The sequence below is a fragment of the Phacochoerus africanus genome, chromosome 3 (genome assembly GCF_016906955.1).
Source record: "Phacochoerus africanus isolate WHEZ1 chromosome 3, ROS_Pafr_v1, whole genome shotgun sequence".
Taxonomy (NCBI): Eukaryota; Metazoa; Chordata; class Mammalia; order Artiodactyla; family Suidae; genus Phacochoerus; species Phacochoerus africanus.
Window position 1 is genome coordinate 161,750,260 of NC_062546.1, and position 21,661 is coordinate 161,771,920.

The 21,661-nt window shown below is 38.4% G+C and overlaps 1 long non-coding RNA gene across 5 annotated transcripts in view; it reads right to left on the minus strand.

The window, feature by feature from the left end:
• Positions 1-21,661, minus strand: part of LOC125123392 (uncharacterized) — a 114,281-nt gene that overhangs the window by 91,291 nt on the left and 1,329 nt on the right. For all 5 annotated transcript variants that reach the window (XR_007134047.1, XR_007134046.1, XR_007134044.1 and 2 more), the window contains exon 2: positions 21,419-21,515. This is a non-coding gene — a long non-coding RNA (uncharacterized LOC125123392). The remainder of the gene's footprint in view (positions 1-21,418; positions 21,516-21,661) is intronic.

Consider the following 21,661-nt stretch of genomic DNA (forward strand, 5'->3'; position numbering starts at 1 on the left):
TAGGAGGTTGTGTAGGAAAGGAAAATAGTCATGATGGTCTACAGGTATTAGCTATGAATAGCATTTGCCCATTTATATAATGTGAACACTGACTATCAGATATAATGAAAATTACAATATGATTGTCTTAGTCTGTTTAGGCTGCTATAAAAAAAATACCATGGACTAGATGTCTTGTAAATAACAGAAATTTGTTTTTCACAGTTCTGGAGTCTGGGAAGTCCAAGATGAAGGCACTGGAAGATTTGGTGGCTGGCAAAAGCCCACTTCTTGGTTCATAAACAATGCCTTCTTGCTGTAACCTCACATGGCAGAAGGAGCAAAGGACCTCTCTGAGTCTCTTTTTGTTTGTTTTGTTTTTGTTTTGTTTTTTAGGGCCACACCCACAGCATATGGAGGTTTCTAGCTAGGAGCTGAATTGGAGCTGTAGCTGCTGGCCTACACCACAGCTGCAGCAGCGTGGGATCTGAGTTGCATCTGCTACCTACACCACAGCTCATGGCAATGTCAGATCCTTAACCCACTGAGGGAGGCCAGGGATTGGGCGAAGCCAGGGATCAAAGCTGCGTTAATGGATGCAGTCTATTGCCTTTGGAATGGATTAGCAATGAGATCTTGCTGTGTAGCACTGGGAACTATGTCTAGTCACTTATGATAGAGCATGTTAATGTGAGAAAAAAGAATGTATACATGTATGTGTAACTGGGTCACCATGCTGTACAGTAGAAAAAATAATAATGTATTGGGAAATAAAAAGTAAAATAGAAAAATTTTTAAAAAGAAAAAAAAAAGAAAAAAAAAAAGCTGCATCCTCCTGGATGCTAGACAGATTCGTTTCCACCGAGCTATGAAGAACTCCCTCTGGGGTTTCTTTTTTAAGGGCACTAATCCCAGTCATGAGGGCACCACCCTCAAGACCTAATCAACTCCTTAAGGCCCCACTTCCAAACATCACCTCATTGGGTATTAGGTTTCAGTGTATGAATTCTGGAGAGGCATAATTATTCAGACCACAGCAAGCTGTTTAGAGAGAATGGACAGGTGATGAGAGCTCATGACAAGGGAGGGAATAAGGGAGACAGAGGGCTAAATCCCTATCTTCTAGAGAATGCCCCAAATGGAAAACCCACAAAGTAACAGTTCAAATGTTTTATCTAGCAATGTGGAGGTAAATACCTTAGGAATACGCTGTTCAGGTGGGGAATGAAAATAGTTCTCTCTAGATTGTGAGGAATGGGATAGCAGGTGGGGGCTAGGGCCTGCTGTTTTCAAACAAACCTTGAACTCCTTGATTCTTGTGTATATGTTAACTTCAGTAAAAATAATATATAAATTTGGTAAATCAGGCTCTGGAAGTGTACTGCTTGTGGTACAAATCCAACTCCTAACACTGTTTTAATTGCCTGATGCTGGGTAAATTATTTAATTTGCTAGTTTTACCATGTGAAAAGTGGGAATAGCAACAGTACCTGTTTGGTAGGGCAGTTGAGAGTATTAAATTAAATAAAGATTGTAAAGCTCTATCTAGTACCATACCTGGTCTACATTCTGATATTTGGGGGCTTCCTTTTGGTTTGCTTCTTGCCAATCACTCTTATTTTCTTCGCTCAGTTTTCTCTTGGATTATCATATTACCATCACATTTCATATCAAATTGGCTTCCCAGATATTACCCAATTCATTTTGCTTGGAGTTCTGAGTGTTCCCAAGCACACTTCGCAAAGTATGAGATGCACATGTGGCATGATTCCATCCACATGTATATGACGAATTCTTCCAGAATCTGGAATGCACTGACCATGAATTATCTGTAATCTGCATGTTCTTTCTTATTACCTGGGCTTTTTTTTTTTTTTTTTTTTAGTACAATGGATACATGGTACTCTATAAAATCAGGGAAAAATACTTATTTTTAAGACAGCTCTTCTGTCATAAATTATAGTTTCATATGTTTCTCATCTATTATGTGTGAATTTTACTAATTTGTCTATGTAAGAACCAAATTACTTCCAAGTTCCTAGTGGCCCCTCACTGTTCCTACCCAACAAAGCAACATTTACAGCCTGTTTGGGACATAAACTACTCCAATTTGCCGATATAGAAATCGAGGCTCATTGGCTTGTCCGAAAACCACCACCAGAGAGGGGCAAGATTATGACTCAAGTTCAAGTTTTGTCATTCTAAGCCCAGTGTTCTTTCTACCATATGAACTGAGTGCCCATCAATAAGTGACTTAATTTCTCTGGTCTCGAATTCATGACATAAAGTTATAAAGTAGATGACTTTTAAATTCCTATCAGCCCTATCACTGCATGAATGACTGAGGTATATGACAAGAGTAAGCCTGGGGCATCAATAATATTTATTTCTTCCATATAGGGACTATGGTTTCCATTAAGTGCCCCAAAGTCCATATGACTATGAAGTCCAGGTTACTTGTGTGCAATTTTCACTCCCTGTCTTATTCATAAATACCAAGGCAGAAAATAGCTTTGGGTTTTATTTTCCCATTTGAAATCGCTTGGGAATTTTATCAAGACTGAGCAAGAGGTTTGGAAACTCAAAATGCAGTTCCCAAGAAGCTGCAAGGATTGTGAAATTCACAGGGCTCTAACCTTCCTGAGAATGGGAGCTGACTGGAAAAACCAGCTCATTTCCATTAATGTTCCTGGGTAATTCTCTGGAAATAATGGAGAGGGCATAGCAACTGCAGCCCAGCTTTATGCTTTCAGTTAGGGCTTGTATGCAGAAGGTCACCCACAGAACTATTTTTTCTCTCTGCCCCAGACATTCACTCAGCCTGCCAGGAGAGACCATAAACAATATAGCCCAGCCCAGTCCTCCCTGGGAATTCCAAGTTTCAAAAACCAAGCTAATGCCAGCAACAGTTTCAAACTGGATACAGATCAAAGAGAATGAGACTGCCTTTTATTTAACTCTTGGTTAAACTGTGTGTAATTAACTGTGTGACCCATTTTTTCAGGCATCCGCTCCACATGCCCACCCATTACGGCACTTAGTCAGAGGTCTTCTTCAGTCTCAGTGGTTTTAGGCCTTGATAAATTATGCCTCTGTGAGAGAGAAACTTTAGTCTATGCTTAACACCCCCAATCAACTCTTAGGAAAATTATTTTGAAAAACAAATTGCCATGAAACCGTTCTTAAAGCTAAATGGGGAGTTCCCGTCATGGCGCAGTGGTTAACGAATCCGACTACGAACCATGAGGTTGCGGGTTTGATCCCTGGCCTTGCTCAGTGGGTTAAGGATCTGGTGTTGCTGTGAGCTGTGGTGCAGGTTGCAGACGCTGCTCGGATCCTGCATTGCTGTGGCTCTGCCATAGGCTGGTGACTACAGCTCCGATTTGACTCCTAGCCTGGGAACCTCCATATGCCGCAGAAAGTGGCCCTCAAAAAGGCAAAAAGACAAAAAAAAAAAAAAAAAAAAGCTAAACGGGACCAAAGGCATAGTTCCCAAAACCCTTCGTAAGTATCCATAAGCAACTTCTGAAGATGGTCTAATGCACTGATTAGAAGTTACTGATCCCTGAGCATACCAATATCTAACGAGCCATTAAATAAAGTTAATTAATATAACACTGCAGAGTCAAAAAAAAAAAATCCATCCTGGCCTTTGTTTTTCCTACACATTCATGCGGAAGGTTAAAATTGGGAGAGGGGTGATGGTGGTGATTACATTCCAGAGACTACTCTGAGGCAAACTAAACTATTACTGTGGATCATTGTCCCCTGTGTCAGTGGCAATCTGTTCCTACTCCTCAACACATCCAGAGAGCACTCTCTCTCGTCCTTTAAAGAGTATGATAAAATCAGGCAAAATAATGTGTAAAACCTGGTTCCATTTGCAATGTTTTCTCTTGCAGGAATGTTTTCATTTTAATAGCTCTTAGGACAAATGAGAGAGTCTGGGATCAGGGTATACTTAGGGGGAGGGAGTAGAAGGGGAAGGAATAAGCTGCTGGCAGACCCTGGCTTAAATGTGCAATGGACTGAACTTTAAAATAAGAAAGCATGTGAAGCTCTTAGCAGGGTGGTTGGCATGTAGTGAATGCTGCTAAATGTTAGCAAGTATTTTCATTGTAATTTTATCGTTATGGATACATACTATCACTTAACTCCTGAGGGTACTGACTGAACACCATTGATAAGGGGGTGGTATAACCCACTACATTGGCTGTTTGGGACTTGCTCAGAGGCTACTGGCCTCTGGGCTGGAAACTAGAAAACAATGCATTTAGCTTTCTTGACACTTGCTGATGGGATCTTGTGCAATATCCAGGGGATTACAATTTTACAAATTCTGACAGGAAAAGTTTTCAAAGTTTTGGACAAATACAAGCTTCCCCTGAAGGGCCATGGACCCTGAGACTTTGCTGAGATGTCACCGTGAATTGAAAAGCTTCTGAGACCAGTGAGTAAGTTGCTATGCTGATGAGCAAGGCCAGAAAACTTCTTGGCATGTGTGTCTCAACTTCCTGGTATTGTTCTCAACTTGTTTCATAGGCAGTCAATGGTGTTATTTGCTGTGGGTCTGCCAGTTGCTAGTTCTGGCAACACCAGTGAATCTCTAAGAAAATGATTGTTCTTAGCCAGGCAACAGAATTTTGGTGTAAATTAGTATGTGGAACATGTAATTTGAAGGTGTTTTCAGTCTATGACATGAATGAGTCTTTTATATCAAACAAACAAAAGATTAAAGTGTTTTCGTGAGTATTCCTGGTGCAAAAATTGTTCAACAAGTGAAATAAAATTTTGGTGAAAGATGAAAAGGCAGTTATTTATTCAATAGATATTTTCCCCACATGTGCAAAATAACATATGTCTCAGCTTACACACTACAGCACTGTTTGTAATATCAAAAGATCAGAAGTAACTCAAATGTCCATCAACAAGGGATTAATCAAATTACAGTATATCCATCAATGGACTATTATGAAGACCAATAAAAGAATGAGCAGGCTATGTTCACGTGGAAAGGCTGCTAAGCTATATTATAAAGGAAGAAAAGCAAGGGGCAGAATATTATAAAGAGAGGCAGAGGGAAAGAATATATATACATTTTTACTTCTAAGGCACAGATTATCTCTGGAATAATGTACAAGAATGTGGTAACTTTTGGTGGTAGAGGGAATGGGAGACTGAGTAACTGGGGAATAGAGAAAGGAAAGATGTCTCATTAGCAACACTTTACCTTTAAAGTTTTTAATCATGTGAACTGTTGTCTTCTCAAAGATAAACTAGATTAAAATTTTATTTAAAAGGAAAATAAAGAAAAGGCAGTCATTTGCAGGGTGTGAGTATGTGCATAGGAAATGACACGTCTATCAATAGGATAGGAAGAAAGCCAATAAACTATTCTGTTTTTCTCAGCTTGGGAAATTTCAAAAGGTTCTAGAAATACCCTTTAGAAATGTAGAGCAATTATTATATGATGAACATTTTTGGTCACTTATGACCAATTAAATCTGTGAGTATCATGGAAGAAGAAGAAGTTGTTTAATTAGGATTATATTTTTTATACTCTTGTCTTAGTAGATCCTTCATCACAAAAATCATGTTTATTGTAGTGAATATGGTAACTGGTCTGTCAACATACATTTGACTCCAACTTTAAGATTAGCTGTCATGTTGTTGAGTGGCCAGGAGTGGCCCAGATTAGTGTAAACCAATCATCAAAATCCCATCTCCCTTACCAATTGTTAATTGGTTCAAGGATAGGCAGCCTAAACCAAAATTGAAAAGTTTTGCTGTATGTATTAGTTTTCTATTTCTAGTCTACTAACTTATAGTTAGGCTATATTTTTAAAGCAACTATATTATTTATGTTTTTCTCCATACATGTTTTCAGTTATCATGGTACTGGAGAACAATAGTATTTGCAATGAAATTCTTTGATGAACAATAGGTCAGGGCAAGGGGAATTGACTCATTTTATAAAACACCTCCTCCAGGATGGGGCAGAGTCAGCAGATCCCCCAGCACCTTCCTAGCAGTACAGTTCTCCAAGTGTCTGCCTGACATTGACCTCTCTCCCTGGGACAGCAGTGGATATTAATTGACAAAGGTCCCACTCCAGAGATTGGCACAGTTTTTCTGTAAAGGGTCAGGTAGTAAATATTTTGGGCTCTGTGGACTGTGTGGTCTCTGTCACAACTACTCAACTCCACCCTGGCAGCTTGGAAGCAGCCATTGGCAACATGGACGTGGCATTGTTCCAATATGTTTTCATTTAAAAGAACAGGTTTGAGGCCATAGTTTGCTTACCCCATTCTATTCTTTTTGTTTGTTTTATATCAATCTCCAAACATATCATCCCATTTGGGCGATGATATCCAGAATAAGGTACATTTAATTAGAGCTATTTATATCCTGTGATGTGATAACCTGGCCTCCTATACTAGGAGGTAGAGACACAAACTCTCGGGTCAGAGAAATTTGGTTGGAATTTCAGTTCTGCTCTGCTGTGGCTATGTGGCCTAGAGACTCTCTCTCCTAGCTTCATTTTCTCATCTGTGGAATGTGGTTCAGAGTCCTATTTTAGAGGGGTGTTATAATGATTAAATGAAAGTGTATATTGACTGCCTGACACAGAGAGAATGATCAAAAATATTAAGCCAATATCAAAAAAATATTAAGCCAATGATCAAAAATATTAGTTTCCTCTCCACCCCCACAAAAACACACGAGAACTGGGCAACACATCTTCTCATCCACACATATTTACAAACCATTTCTTAGATGACTAATGTTGGAAATTCAAAATCAATTCTAATTAGCTTTAATTTCAGATGATGCTATTTTAAAAATCTGTCCTCAGTTTCTGGGATTGTTTAGCTCTTGCAACCTCTTGCATGTTAACAACAACCAACCACAAGTCACCAAAGCATCCAAGCAAAGGCCTTAATTCTGATAACTCTGGCAACTCTCTAGGGAAGTAAAGGAAAGCTATAAAATATACTATCAGGAGTTCCTGTCGTGGTGCAGTGGAAATGAATCTGACTAGGCACCATGAAGTTGTGGATTCGATCCCTGGCTTTGCTCAATGGGTTAAGGATCTGGCATTGCCATGAGCTGTGGTGTAGCTCACAGACGCAGCTTGGATCCCACGTTGCTGTGGCTCTGGCGTAGGCTGGTGGCAACAGCTCTGATCAGACCCCTAGCCTGGGAACCTCCATATGCTGCCAGTGCTGCCCTAAAAGGACAAAAGACAAAAATAAATAAATAAATAAATAAATAAAATAAAATAAAATAAAAAATTTCAAAAAAAAATATACTATCAGAGTTTAAAGTGCCACTACTCAAAAGAGATCTTGTCAAAAGAGTAACAAATTTAGATTCTATTTGATATTTGCTATGACCATGACCAGGCTTTTTAGAACTGATTTTGTTGTAAAATTTCTTAGGGAATTCACTTTCAGTGCCATAAGCAGTAAAATAATACTATTTTAAATTATTCTCCTTTGATAAGTTTAATTTTAAAAATATACATGCATATATAAGGCAGTAATGATAAGAAGAACATTCATATAAGAGAGTAATTCTGTGTGTTCATTTACTTGTATAAACATACTTAGATACTAAAACACTGAGTATATTTAGCATGTACTTTCTCGGTTGGAGAATATTTAAGTCCTCCCATAATGAAAAAAATAAAAATAAAAAAATCCATGTCCTCACTAGGGAAATTATTAGAATCAATGCTAACATGGCTATTTAACATCTATAAAGCAATAATATCTTCAAAGAAATAATGTAGTGCAAAAGCAATATAATTTTGGAAAATAATAAGCATCACAATAGATAAGAGATATTATTGTTCCAAGATGAGAACTGAGTATTGGGTGTCTTAGTCAAGGACCTTTGTCCTTGACTTCTGAAACTAGAACTCTTCATACGTGACTTAGTGCATTTGTTTCCTGGCTCATTCATTCATTTAACAAATAAACATTTATAAAAAATTACTATCTTTTTTCAAAACTTAAACCCCCTAAATATTTAACATTTCAGCATGAATACACACAAACACTATTATAGGGGGTGGGGGTGGGGGTGGGGAGAGGGTGGGAAGGGCAGATTATAGCCTCCACAAGGATCAGAGTTGCAAAGTACTAGGAACATAATTTATTTCAGAGACAGATACGAAAATGATTGATTACAATATGTATTATAAGTGTTATTACAGAAATACATACCAGCAGCTGAGAGAGCAGTGCAAAGGGAAGAATTCATTTAAAAGACAGCAGACAAGGGTGTGGGGAGAGAAGTGGTCAGAGACATTTCATAGAGAATGCAAACAGCATCTGAGCTAGGTATTTTTTGAGGGTTAAAAAAAAACAAAACAGGAATTCTAGACAGAGTGAAATACATGATTAAAATTAAAATAGCATAAAAGTGCACTTAGCATCTGAGTATAGTTGTGAGTAGTTTGATGTGACTAGAACTTGGCTTCATGGTGGTGGTGGTGGTGGGGTTTCATGCTATACTACAAATCTAGGTCCTTCAACCAGTTGTCCAGTGATTCCTCGGTCACCATACTAATTTTCTCTCTTAAAGTCCATGCTTCGAATGGCTGAAAACCCAGGTATATTAGTGAGGAGTTTTCAGATTACAAGGAGCACAGATATGACTCTGATCTTGAGTGAATATACTATATGATTCAAGAGGCAATTGGGAAGCAAGTATGGGAAATCATCTTAATGGAACACTCAGGCCTCATGAAGAACACCGTTGATTGGTCTGAAGGATCATCTAATTCTCAGGTCCCAAAAGGAATACTGAGGCGGTCATCACATAGAAGGGTGTTTGTTCTCCCAGCACAAGGTACCCTTCTATTTCTCAGTTTATTTATTTCATGGATTCTACCTATTCACTGCTTCGACTACCTCATAGAGTCTGCTTAGTCTCTGTTTAGTTTCCTGCCTCATTCCTGATTGGCTTTATGCATATCTCTTTGTGTGCTTTTATATAGAATAGAGTTAATAACAGGTCCAAGATTGCTATTCTTAGAAACATCTGCTCGCATGCTGGCCCTTGATTGGCATCTGAGAATTTAGATTTCAGAGGTATTCTATTTGCTAAATGATAAGCATGGTTCACTGTGTCTAATCTGTTTGTATAAAACAATATGGTTTACGCTAAACGCCTGCTTTCCTTCTGGCAGTCAGGAATTTGGTTATGTTCCAGGAAGAGGTACCTATGGGACCAATAAAAACCTTGGGCACTGAGTCTGTAATGAGCTCCCTGGTAGACAGCATTTCATAACCTGTTGTCATAATCTGTTGCAGGAGGAATGAAGCTCCTCCTTTGTGACTCTACTAGGAGAGGACTCTTGGAAGCTTGCACCCTGTTTCCTCCAGACTTTGCCCTATGTACCTTTTTCTTTTGCTGACTTTACTCTGAATCCTATCACTGTTACAGCCTTAAGTATGACTACAAGCTGAGTCCTGAGTCCTCTTAGCAAATTGTTGAACTTGGGGGGTGATTTTTTTTTTTGTCTTTTTTGCTATTTCTTTGGGCCGCTCCCGTGGCATATGGAGGTTCCCAGGCTAGGGGTCTATTGGAGCTGTAGCCCGGGGCCTACACCAGAGCCACAGCAACGCCAGATCCGAGCTGTATCTGCAAGCTACACCACAGCTCATGGCAACGCCAGATCGTTAACCCACTGAGCAAGGGCAGGGACCGAACCCGCAACCTCATGGTTCCTAGTTGGATTCGTTAACCACTGTGCCACGACGGGAACTCCAAGGGGTGATCTTTGATACCACTTTGCTTTCAGATTCCTGAAGAAAGAATATCTTATTCACAATCCACTACCTGGTCCTTATTACCACCTTGCCTCTGGCTATCTCTTCACCCTCATCTCCTCCCATTCCTCCACCTCCTGTTCTAGTTATGCCAGATTCCTTGTTGTTTCACAGACATTCCAAGCATGTTCCTGCTTCAAGGCCTTTGTACTTACTGTTCCCTCTCCCCGTGCCTTTTCTTCCAGATATCTGCATGGCTGTCCTCATTCATGTCCCTGCTCATGTGTTACCTATCTAAAATAGCTATCCCCTCCCATTCACATTTCTCAACTGTCTACCCCTTTATCTAAATGAATTGTTCATAGCAGTTATCAATTTTTTTACATTATATTGTTTGTTTATTGCCTATCTTTCCTGATTAGAGTATAACAAAATAAAGGCAGTGACTTCGCCTGCTTTGTTCCCTGCCCTACTTTTAGTAGCTAGAAAGGTACTTGATATATAGAAAGGACTCAATAAATACTATGTTTGCGGAAGCAATGAGTTAATAATGCTTCTCTGTTGGGCATATTTCTTATGCCAGGTCACATTACATGTCCATGAACAGCATATAGATATCTTCCTTTAGAGTGAGCACTGTGGCAGAGACTGCTGTTATTCATCATTATCTACTCCTTCCTTCTTCTGTAGTAAAAGAACCCCTGATTTTTGGCTAGGTACATAGCTGTCAGAAATAAAGAGTACATTTCTCAGTACTCTGATAGGTGTGGCTATGTGACTAAGAGCAGGCCAATGGGTTATGAGTGGAAGTTGGATATACAACATCTAGGAAATATCCTTGTAAGAATGGATTCTATTCCCCCCCCCCTTTTTTTTATTCTGCTGGGTAGGATAGACTGTAATACTTGGAGTTTTGGCAGCCATCCTAGATCATGAGGCAAGCTTCATAACAGAAGGTACAGTCAACAGAGCAAAACAAGAAAAAATAAGCCCCATAATGTGGAGGCCAATACCAATTCTGAAGAATCTGCCTCTGGACTTTGACAATTTTAGGTGCAGCTATGTGGGATTTTTCCTCACTTGAGGCTAACGTTACCCTAATTAGCTCTAATCCAAGTACTTATCTCCAGTTTGACTTATTAAAGCCGGGTGGAGAGTTACAAAGTACAAAACATGATACCATATAAACTAGTCACTGCTTTAAAAGGAAGCTGTGGACATGATAGGAAGGCCAGCAGCAGAATGTTATCCTGTGATAAATGTGAGTTGTGGAAAAGAATTATAGCAATGTCCCCCCAACAAAACACACCTTCCTGTATCCATATGATTTTTTTCAAAGTGCTGTTGCTACTCTTTCCATCAAGAGGCAGAGGCTATCTCTTCACCCCCTTAAGTCTGGGTTGGCCTTGTGACTGACATGGACAAATAGAATGTGAGTTTGAGTCTCATCCTAAAGATCCTGCAGCTTCTACTTTTGCCATCTGGAATCCTGAGATCACCAGGCTCTGAAGCCTGGATGTGAAACCATGTAGAGCGCAACAGAAGCACTCCAGTGCAGAGACTGCACCAACTGGCAGACATGTGAATGAGGCCACATGAATGATCAGAGCCAAGACAATCAGAAGTCACTCCCAGATGGCCAGCCTACAGAATATGAAACAGTTGATGTTTTAAGTCACTCAATTGTGACAAGGTTTGTTATGCAGCAATAGGTACTTGAAAATTAATCTTAGTGAGTATCTGTTTCTTGCTTCAGAAAGATCCTATGACAAGGGCAAATTTAAGGGAAAAGTGCTTAATTAAGTTTGATAGCTTTTAAAGAGAAAATACAAAGTCTTCAGCTTACCCACCTTAAACTATATATGCATACATATACATATATATATATGTAGTGGCCGTGGTATACAGTGAATGGCTTGATGTGGGATCTCAGCTCCCAGACCAGGGATTGAACCCAGGCTACAGAGGTGAAAGTGCCAAATCCTAACCACTAGACCACTAGAGAACCCCCAGCTTACCCACTTTAACATGAAAAATGAGGAACCCAACAACCTTACACCGGAATACATTTAGCTTGAAGTTCCTTCCATTGTCCTTGGTTTTTGCACTGCACATGAAATAGTAATATTAGACCAGTATTTGATGGCCACTAGAGTTTCAAGGCAATTTTTTTCAGTCAGGTTATAAAAACAAGATTTAATTTCTTTATATGGCAAAAACCAGTTTTTCTCCAAAATCCATACTATCCTTCTCCCAAGGAAATAGAGATTACGTTAGGTACATGGCTACTCAGCTAAAAACTACATCTTCATTCTCTTTTTCCAGTTAGATATTGACTACATAGCTAACTTTTGGCTAATGGGAAGTAAGTGGAAATAATGTGTAAGTGAAGTTATATGTAATTTTTGGATCACCTGTACTTTAAAAGGTAAGTGACTTGCCTTGGAGTTTCTTTCTTTTCCTTTTCTTCGGGTTGGAACACGATGTGCCCAGAAGCTAACTTGGTCAGTGAGGATAAAGATATCACCTTAGGGAACAGTGAGACAATAAATGAAAGGAATCTGGGTTTTTGAATGACTTTGTGGAATGGAGACTCTGCCAACCTGGACTGTTCACTTTACTGTAACATGAGAAAAAAAATGAACTTCCATGTTATTTAAGCTTCTGAAAATAGATATATATTTTTTGGAGGTTCTTTTTTGGAACAGCTTAGTCTTTACCCTAATAAGCAAGTCCTGCTCTTTCTTGCTGGCATTTTATGGCCACAGTGATATTTGCCTTCCAACTTCCCCTTCAGAAGTCCCCTGCTACTCCTATGTAACCTACCCACATGGGATGCATAAACCACGAGGTCACCAGACACAGATATTTACATGATAGTCTCCTACCTAAGTGGAGAATTCCCCCAAAGGAGAAGGCCAGTTACCTTCTTCTGGCTTTTGCATAGTTTCTCCCACTCATCTCCACCTTGTTCCCTTTGGTCAGCTTGAACTACTGTTAAGGGAACCATTCCTGTGCTTCAGCTGCTCAGCCAATGGAGAGAATCCATCTTCAGGACTTTCCATCCTGCTTCTACCACTTCTCTTTGTTACCTTCAAAGCACTGCCCTCTTTTACTTTCCACAGACTCGGAAGATACACAGTCCCTTTCAAATCATAGACACCAAGAAGCAGTCACTGAACAGGCACTCTGTCAATTTTAACATAAAATGATGAAATAGGGAAAGTATCTGACTTTTCAGTATACATGGAAAAAAAAGACAATAGGCAATTATAAATTCAAATGCAAACCTCTATAATTGGAAGAAGTACAGTGTGTTGTGGGAAGATTCAGAAGAGGCATCTAATCCAGTGTTTTGTACAGGAGGGAGTGTGGTCAACAGTGTCAAGTGGAATAAAAGTGTGGACAAGGTCAGGTAAATGTGTACTTCAGCTGTGTGAAACTGTATGCCTGCTAATTAGTAATAAGATATCATTTTAAAACGTCAAATAATTTAGCATATATAAAATAAAAAGTGAAAGTTCTTCCTCCCACGTGCATCAATCTTAATACCCATACTTATCTGTTAATGTTTGGCACAAGTTCTTCCAGATGTATAAGTACGAAGAAAGATACACCAATATACCTCCATGTAGGGTTTTATTTTAAAAAATTTAACCATAGTATACATATTATTATGCAGCCTCTTTTTTTCCATGTTTCTATATCATGCACATATATTTACCTAACTTAAAAAATAACAATTTGTATACAACACTGTAAATCAACTATATATAAATAATTAAAAAAATAAATTAAATAAAAAGATACATGTACCCCCCAAATAGTTTATAGACTTCCTTACTAATGATACACTAAGTTATTTAATAAATCTCTTTCTTTTTGCCATTTAGATTGTTTTCCATTTTCTTCCTTCTAATAGTAGTGTTTTAAGAAACACTCTATCCATTGGACTTAGTGATACATATTAAAGAAAAGGATTACAATCTCAAGATTCTATATCTGCCCAAGATATGACATGTACATGAGAAAAAAAATCAGACACTTTTAGATTAAGTACTAGGAAATTACTTTCCGCTTTTCTTTCTGAGGAATTTACTTGAATTGAAATCAAAATCATAGCAAAACTATATCAAGGGAATTTAATTTATGTGTATATAAACATGAATGAGTAATTAATGCAGTAAAACTAAAAACACCAGAATAGAGGGTCATAGCAGGATTCCTAAATGGGGAATTTTTTTTTTTCTTTTCTTTTTAGGGCTGCACGCAAGGCATATGAAGTTCCCAGGCTAGGGGCTGAATCAGAGCTGCAGCTGCCAGCCTACGCCACAGCCACAGCAAGGCCAGATTTGAGCTGTGTTTGCGACCTACACCACAGCTCAAGGCAACGCCAGATCTTTAACCCACTAAGCAAGGCCAGGGGTCGAACCCTTGTCCTCATGGATACTAGTTGGATTCGTTACCACTGAACCACAGTGGGAACTCCTGAATTGGGAATTTGGATATTATAAAATTGATATCTCCCAAACTAATGTTTAGGCTTCTTTCAGCTCCAAACAAACCTGAGAGGGCCCATTCTGAAATCATGACAAAATTTTCTAGAAAAATAGGTAAGCAAGAATGGTTAAAGAATGTTTCTACAAAGGGGCTGGAGGTTGTTCTTTGCCTTATCAGATGCTGAAGAATTGTAAATATACAACAGTTAAAGCATGTTAAGTACTGAGAATAGACAGATAAACCAGTGATCCAGAAGTGATAATGTGGAACTAAAGCTTATAAAATATAAAAAGATAATACATTTTAAAGAGGCACAAATATAAGGGTAAGGAATTGTTTCTTTGATAATTAATGTGGGGGAAGAGGAACCTCTTTCTTCTTTTTTGGCTACACCCACAGCATGTGGAAGTTCATGGGCCAGGGATCCAGTCCTAGCACTACAGTGACAATGCCGGAGCCACAAGAGAACTCTGGAAAAGGACCTATGCGATGAATATTTTCTTAGAACTTTGCATTACAGAATGCATATGGATAAATTAAAGAGTTAAAAATTCAAGTGTAAAAAATTAGAGAAGGTATGGAAGAAAGTTTATATCATCTCTTTATGAGGAAGTACTTCCTCAAGCCAAAAAACAATGAAAGAAACCATAGGAAAAGACAATAGATTTGACCATATAAGCATATAAATTTTTTTTTAATTACTCAATGAATTTTTATTATTATAGTTGTACAATGATCATCAAAACCCAATTTTATAGCATTTATATCATAAAATTTCTTTAGTTAAAAAAAATACAGATAAAAGGAAAAGGCAAATCCCAAAAGGGGAAAGATTTGTGCAACACACATTGCAAAAACCAGAGTTAATATTACTTTTCAAAATCTACTGGGGAAGGGATGGGCTGGGGGTTTGGGATGGAAATGCAGTAAAATTAAAAAAAAAAACAAATGGTTGTACAACTATAAATATAATAAAATTCATTGAGGCTTTTTTAAAAAAAAATTACAATACTGGTTAAATTGAATTCTTTTTTTTTTTTTTGTCTTTTTGCTATTTCTTTGGGCCGCTCCCGTGGCATATGGAGGTTCCCAGGCTAGGGGTCCAATCGGAGCTGTAGCCGCCAGCCCACGCCAGAGCCACAGCAGTGCGGGATCCGAGCCGCATCTGCAACCTACACCACAGCTCACGGCAACGCCGGATCGTTAACCCACTGAGCAAGGGGCAGGGACCGAACCCTCAACCTCATGGTTCCTAGTCGGATTCGTTAACCACTGCGCCACGACGGGAACTCCTAAATTGAATTCTTAGCCTAGTTGGTATCTAAACCTTCACTGATGATTGTGTCTGAAGAAAAATACAAAACCATGTGCCTGGTCTAACTTTAAATTTACTGTTATATGCTTTTAAGTGATACTTTAGTCCTATTCTGAAAATGTAATACATTTTCCTAGCTCACTCACTTGCCCACATTCCCTGGAAACTATTTAGTACTGTCATCTCACTTTCCAGCATCTCCTCCTCCATCTTCACTTTAAATTGGTGATCTTGCTTGTAGTAGCAATCAGAAGAGAATTTACACATACTCATACCGCCATTACCATCCCACCTACTAGCACCTCCCCTCCAGTTACAGAAGAATCTTCTGTGCTCACATTAACCTCTTCCCAAGGGCACTTGCTCTCAACTGTCTCAACTGTTCAAGGACAAGGATCTGTCTCCAGAAATTTCATTTCTCCCTCTCTCCACTGAAACATTCCCTTCAGCCTATAGTCATGTATTATTTTTCACATCTTAAAAAAAAACTTTTGTCCCACTTTCCGCTTAAGTTATTGCATCATTTCTTTCCTCTGCTTTGCAACAATCCCTCTAGAAGGAGCTATATACACTTGCTTTAACAGATCCAATCCCTCAACTTCTGTTCTCTTTTTAACTCGATCCACAGAGACTTTCACCCCTACCAATTCTACTGCAACTGCTCTTGTCAATGTCACCCCATACCCTTCATTTTTGCAAAACTCACTCTCAACTTTATCTCACATGATCAGCACCACTTGACACAATAATCAATCCCCTTCCCAGAAACTTCTGATTCACCTGGCCTCCAGAATGCCAGTCTCCTGTGTTCTTCCTGCCTCACTGCCTTTCATGTCTAAAATGGCCCTCCTTATCTTCTCACAAACTCCCAAACTGTTCTACCTACAGTCTTCTCCATTTCGGTGAATAACAACTCCATCTTTCCACTTGCCCTGCACCATAAACTTGAAAGTCATATTTAACTCACCCCATTTTCTCATACTACATTTCCAACCAGACTGAACTGGGTGTTTCTATCTCTACATTAGATCCAGACGCAGATCTCACTTTACCATCGTCATTGCTACCACCCCAGTGCAAGCCACCACACATTTCCAGGGATTAATACATAACCTCCTAACTGATTTTCCTGCTTGCACCCTTGCTCCTTTGTTCTCTACCCAGCAGTCAGAATGATACTGTTAAGTCGGATTATCACGTTAGGTCTTTGCTGAAAACCTTCCAACAGATTCCTGTCTCAGGGTTAAAACCAACATCCTCATGTATGATATGCCCCCTCCTTGTCCACAGCTTCTACACCTTCTCCTAGCTCACGACGCTTCATCACAGCAGCCTGCTTCCTGTTCCTGGAAAGCGTCAGGCAGCTTGAACCTTTTCAGTGGCTCTCTTCCCTCCTTTATATAATATCACCTTCCTCGCTCACTCTCTGTAGCCATTCCGGCTAAATCCTTATCCCCTCCTTTGCTTGTTTTTCACCTTAGTATTCATCATCTTCTAATGTACTCTATACTTTTACTGATTTATTTTGTCTAGGGCCTCGTGACTTACACCAGAATGTAAGCTCTATGAAGTCAGGGATTTTTGTGTATTATTATTTTTTTTTTACTGATGTAGTCTCAGTGCTGGTACCTAGTATTGATCAATAAAGATTTGTTGGATAAATGAATGAATTTTGTTCAAGACTATACAAAGGGCAAATAGGAGTGTAAATCTCTTCAAATTCCTAAACTGTAACTTAACAATACAGTTGTCCCTTGGTATCTGCAGAGGACTGGTTCCACAACCCCTCATGGATACCAAAATTTGAGAGAACTCAAGTCCCTTATATAAAATGGCACAGTATTTGTATATAACCTATGCACATCCTCCAATATACTTTAAATCATCTCTAGATTACTTATAATTCCTAATAAAATGTAAATGCTATGTAACTAGTTGCCCATCCACAGAAAATTCAAGTTTTGCTTTTAGGAACTTTCCAGAATTAAAAAAAAAAAAAAATTGCCATCTAAGGTTAGCTGAATCCCTGGATTCAGAACCTGCATATATGGAAGGCCAACTGTACGTATCCATACATATCAAAAGTCCTAACCACATGCTGAGGAAGTTCTCTTCTAGAAGTTTATCCCTTCTCAAAGCAGGATTTCCCAAGCTACTATAAGGGAAATATGTACTGTTCCACAGTATTAATAGATATGTGGAAAATAAAATATTCTGAAAAGCCAACAACAACCTCTTCCAATCTGCTGTGGTTCTCAGACTTGGTTGCACACTGTAATTACCTGTGGGGCTTTAAAATTTATTGATAGCTGAACCTCACCTTCAGAGATTCTGATTTAATTGGTTTGGACTGGTTGTCCCTCTTGTCATGATATTAGGCAGCCTATGATGATTAGTACTGAGATCCATTAGTTCATTAGGGTCTGTAAGTGGTCATCCTGTTCACATCTTTGGGCTTGTATTTTTTCACATACAAAATGAAGGAGTTAGAGTACATTATCTGTACGCATTCTTCCAACTGGGATACTCTATGTTCACATGGGAAAATCTCTTATTTAGGAGATTTAGTGTATAGGAAATATTTGCTGTTTCTTCCTGGTGATTTATTGGTATATGCGTGTGTGTGCAAGTATGTGAAAGAAGAGCACACGTATCAGCTTTATAATGTTCTAAAATAAGAAAAGGTATTTATTTTTATTATAGAGAAACTGAGATAATAAATCAAAATTTCATAAAGAGTCACCTAGCCCTCTGTTCCAATAGGTGTCAGGCATGATGTTAGGGGAAACTGTCACATACTTCTTGTAGGGCCAATTAGAGCAAGGAACAGGACCCTGAAACCAGGAGAGCTTATTTTTTAAACTGTTACTTGCATGTGTGTATATCTATATATACATATCTCTCAGTCTATTGGAGCTGCTATGATGGAATATCATAAACTGGTGGCTTGTAACAACAGAAATTGAGAATATAAATATCTCACAATTCTGGAGGACCAGAAGTCCAAGATCAAGGTGCTGGTGGACTTGATACCTGGTGAAAGCCTGCCTCCTGGTTCACAGACAGCTTTTTGTTCTGTCTTTTCATGGTGGAAGGGGCAAGGGAGTTCCTTGGGTCTTTTTTATAAGGACATGAATCCCACTTATGAGGGCTCTGCCTAATCACCCACCTCTCAAAGCCCTCACCTCTAAATCCTATCACATTGGGGTTAGATTTTAACATACAAATTTTGGGGTGGATACAAACACTCAGTCTATAGCAACATAGGACACTGAGAAACATCAGCAAATAGCAAGTAATTATTTTTGAAGCATCTAAGTACATAGTATGAAAAGGACATCTGATCCTATAGAAGCCTTCTTATACTCACTTTGTACATGTGATTTCTAGATTTTCTACAATATCCTTTTAAGTATGAGCTATACGATATATATTCCAGTTAGATAAATCTTCCACCCATAAAGAAATAATTTTATTATTTCTTACAGTTTTGAGTTATATCAGTTGCCAGTAATATTTTGTGGTTTTTTTCAGCTTAATAAACCGTAAATTAAGGCAGCTATTTACATGTGTAGTACACTTGAAAGAACCTTTTTCGAACACAGAAGCCAAAGTCATTCATTCTATCATTAAAAAGATAACATAGTTGAGTTGAATTAACCCATTTAAGGCTGAATTTCTTCCCAAGGGAAACTACAAAGTTATTCCTCACAAGACATCTTAACTTTCCCCACACAATTACACACCGCAGATTAGATAAAATGTTTCTGCATTTATCATTTTGAACTACGAACCTTCAAAAAAAATCCAATTACCCACTTAGATAACCAAAGAAATGCGCTTTTTAGGAAAAATAACCTGTTTGGTAGAAAAGGTCATTGTATATAACAGAGAACTGGTTTTAAATCCCAGCTTCATAACTTAGTATAAAATGATAAAATTCACTTCACATGAATTAATTATTAAGTAACATATAAATAAGTATAAGTGTAAAATACCTGGCACATAGCAAATGCTCAGTGTGTGTTAGCATTTATCATTATAAGAATAATTTGTGTGGTTGTAAATACTAAACACTATTTATGAGGCTTCTGGTTAAATCTTTTTAAGAAGATTAAGATTTTTTTTTTTTATGACCTGGCCAATTATGCTACAATGTGGATTATCTCTGTAATGTGAGAACACTGTAGTTCTAATTAATTTTTTTTATTGTCAGTTTAACCTCATAAGATGTCTGATATCAAACAGTACTTGGCCAGGTATTTTATTGATGTTATAATAGTTTTAAATAGATGGATTTCACAAAGAAAGTGAAAATGACCTTTGGGGTCCTAGAAACCAGAACCCAGTAATGAGCAAAGGCAAGTAGTGGGCAAACTTATGCATGAGAGTCTCATGGATGCTCTTCTGTATTGTATTGAACCTCACCAAGAATTATCTTCTTTACACAGAGCAGTGTTGTTGAGGTTCTGGGTGCAAACCTCTCATCATTTCAGAATAAGTTTATGTTTGTGCTACAAAAATGAAGAAAACCCATAGAACAAGGAAGGAAGACCATGAAGTAATCTTGGGAATATAGTAAAGAATCAACAAGGTAATCTATATGATCTAACTGGCTGGGCAGAGTGATGGATCTTTGTTTGACTGAATGATAATATTAGGAAAGATTATCTTGGTGGCAATATTTGCTTTCCTAGACATCTCCTTTCTTTCTTTCTTTTTTTTTTTAATCACCACCCTTGAGAAGTGCTCTGGGGTAGTTGGAACCAACTGATGTGGATTGAAGAGTTCCTGCACTGCCCACACCATCTTGTTTCTCAAGACTGCCTTTAGTTTTGGCAAATTAGAAAGCACTTGTTGCCATTTCCTTTCTGAGAACTGCTGAGTTAGTAGGGAAGGAAGTGAGAGGTGTTTGGCTGAATTCTGTTCTGTGGGGGAAGGGCAGGGCTGGGCTGTTCCTCTGAACACCAGCTTCTGCTTTCGTGGGACTGCTTTCCCAACTATCTGGTTCCTCTTTATGTCAATAAAATTGGTTTGAGCAGTCCTACCTAACACCTTTTCTGGGAACAAATGACCTAGGGTTCAGGGAGTGACTAACTTTCTTTGCCCAAACTCTTGGCCACAATTCTGCTGAATGTTGTTAATTAATTGGTAATATTTTAAAGATTTTTTTCAAATCTTAAAAAAAAGAGAGAGAGAGAGAGAGTCTGATTTAAGTACTGCTTCTGTGAGAATGTTTTTTTGTCTGTGTCGAAGAATATAGCTTGAGGAAAATCCAGTTGAAGCCTCAAGTCATATCAAATAATCATGATAGAATGAGAGCTTCTGATGCATATTGGGAGCCTTTGGGAGCCCTGAGACTGCATTGGTTCTGCCATTAACTGACATGTTTCATCCTTTATTTTATTTTATGCTGAAATCATACTTGTAATATTATTTTACACCATTTTCTAGCATTACATCAATATCTCTGGCACTCTGGACCTTATTTGTCCATGAATTGCAAGGTTCTGCTTCTTCAAGAATGTCTTGCTTCTCCTGCTAATGTTGAGATTATCTTTGAAACTCATTTCTTGTGCTGTAATGTATCTAAGCTGTTGCTTTGCAGATGTTTGGGAATTGGTCTGGTTGAACTAAAAATATTCAGAAAGCTTCAAGGAAAAATTAAGTTTTCTGCCATACAAATTCTCTGATACACTTCTCAACATATCTGTTACCATCTCAGAGAGTTAATTAGGTGATTCTCTAAAGCCTTATGGATATACCTTGCTGCTAATACTTTATTTCTTTAGTCTGTTTTTGACTCATAATTCCACCACTGCAATTTAAGTCTAAGAGTTACCTTTAGGCTGGAGGGCTCTGGGGTCAAGATTGCCTACATTCAAAACCCAGCTTGTCCTTCTCTGGCTATGTGGTCTCTGGTGAATTTTATTTACCGTCTGTAAAATGGAGATAAAAGTTAGCAGTCACAACATAGGATTGATGAAATGAATAAGTAATCACATCTTAAGCTATTATTGTTTCCTTTTCTTTAATCATAGAAACTAGGCGAGGGGAAATATTTATTGAGTACCTACTATTTGCT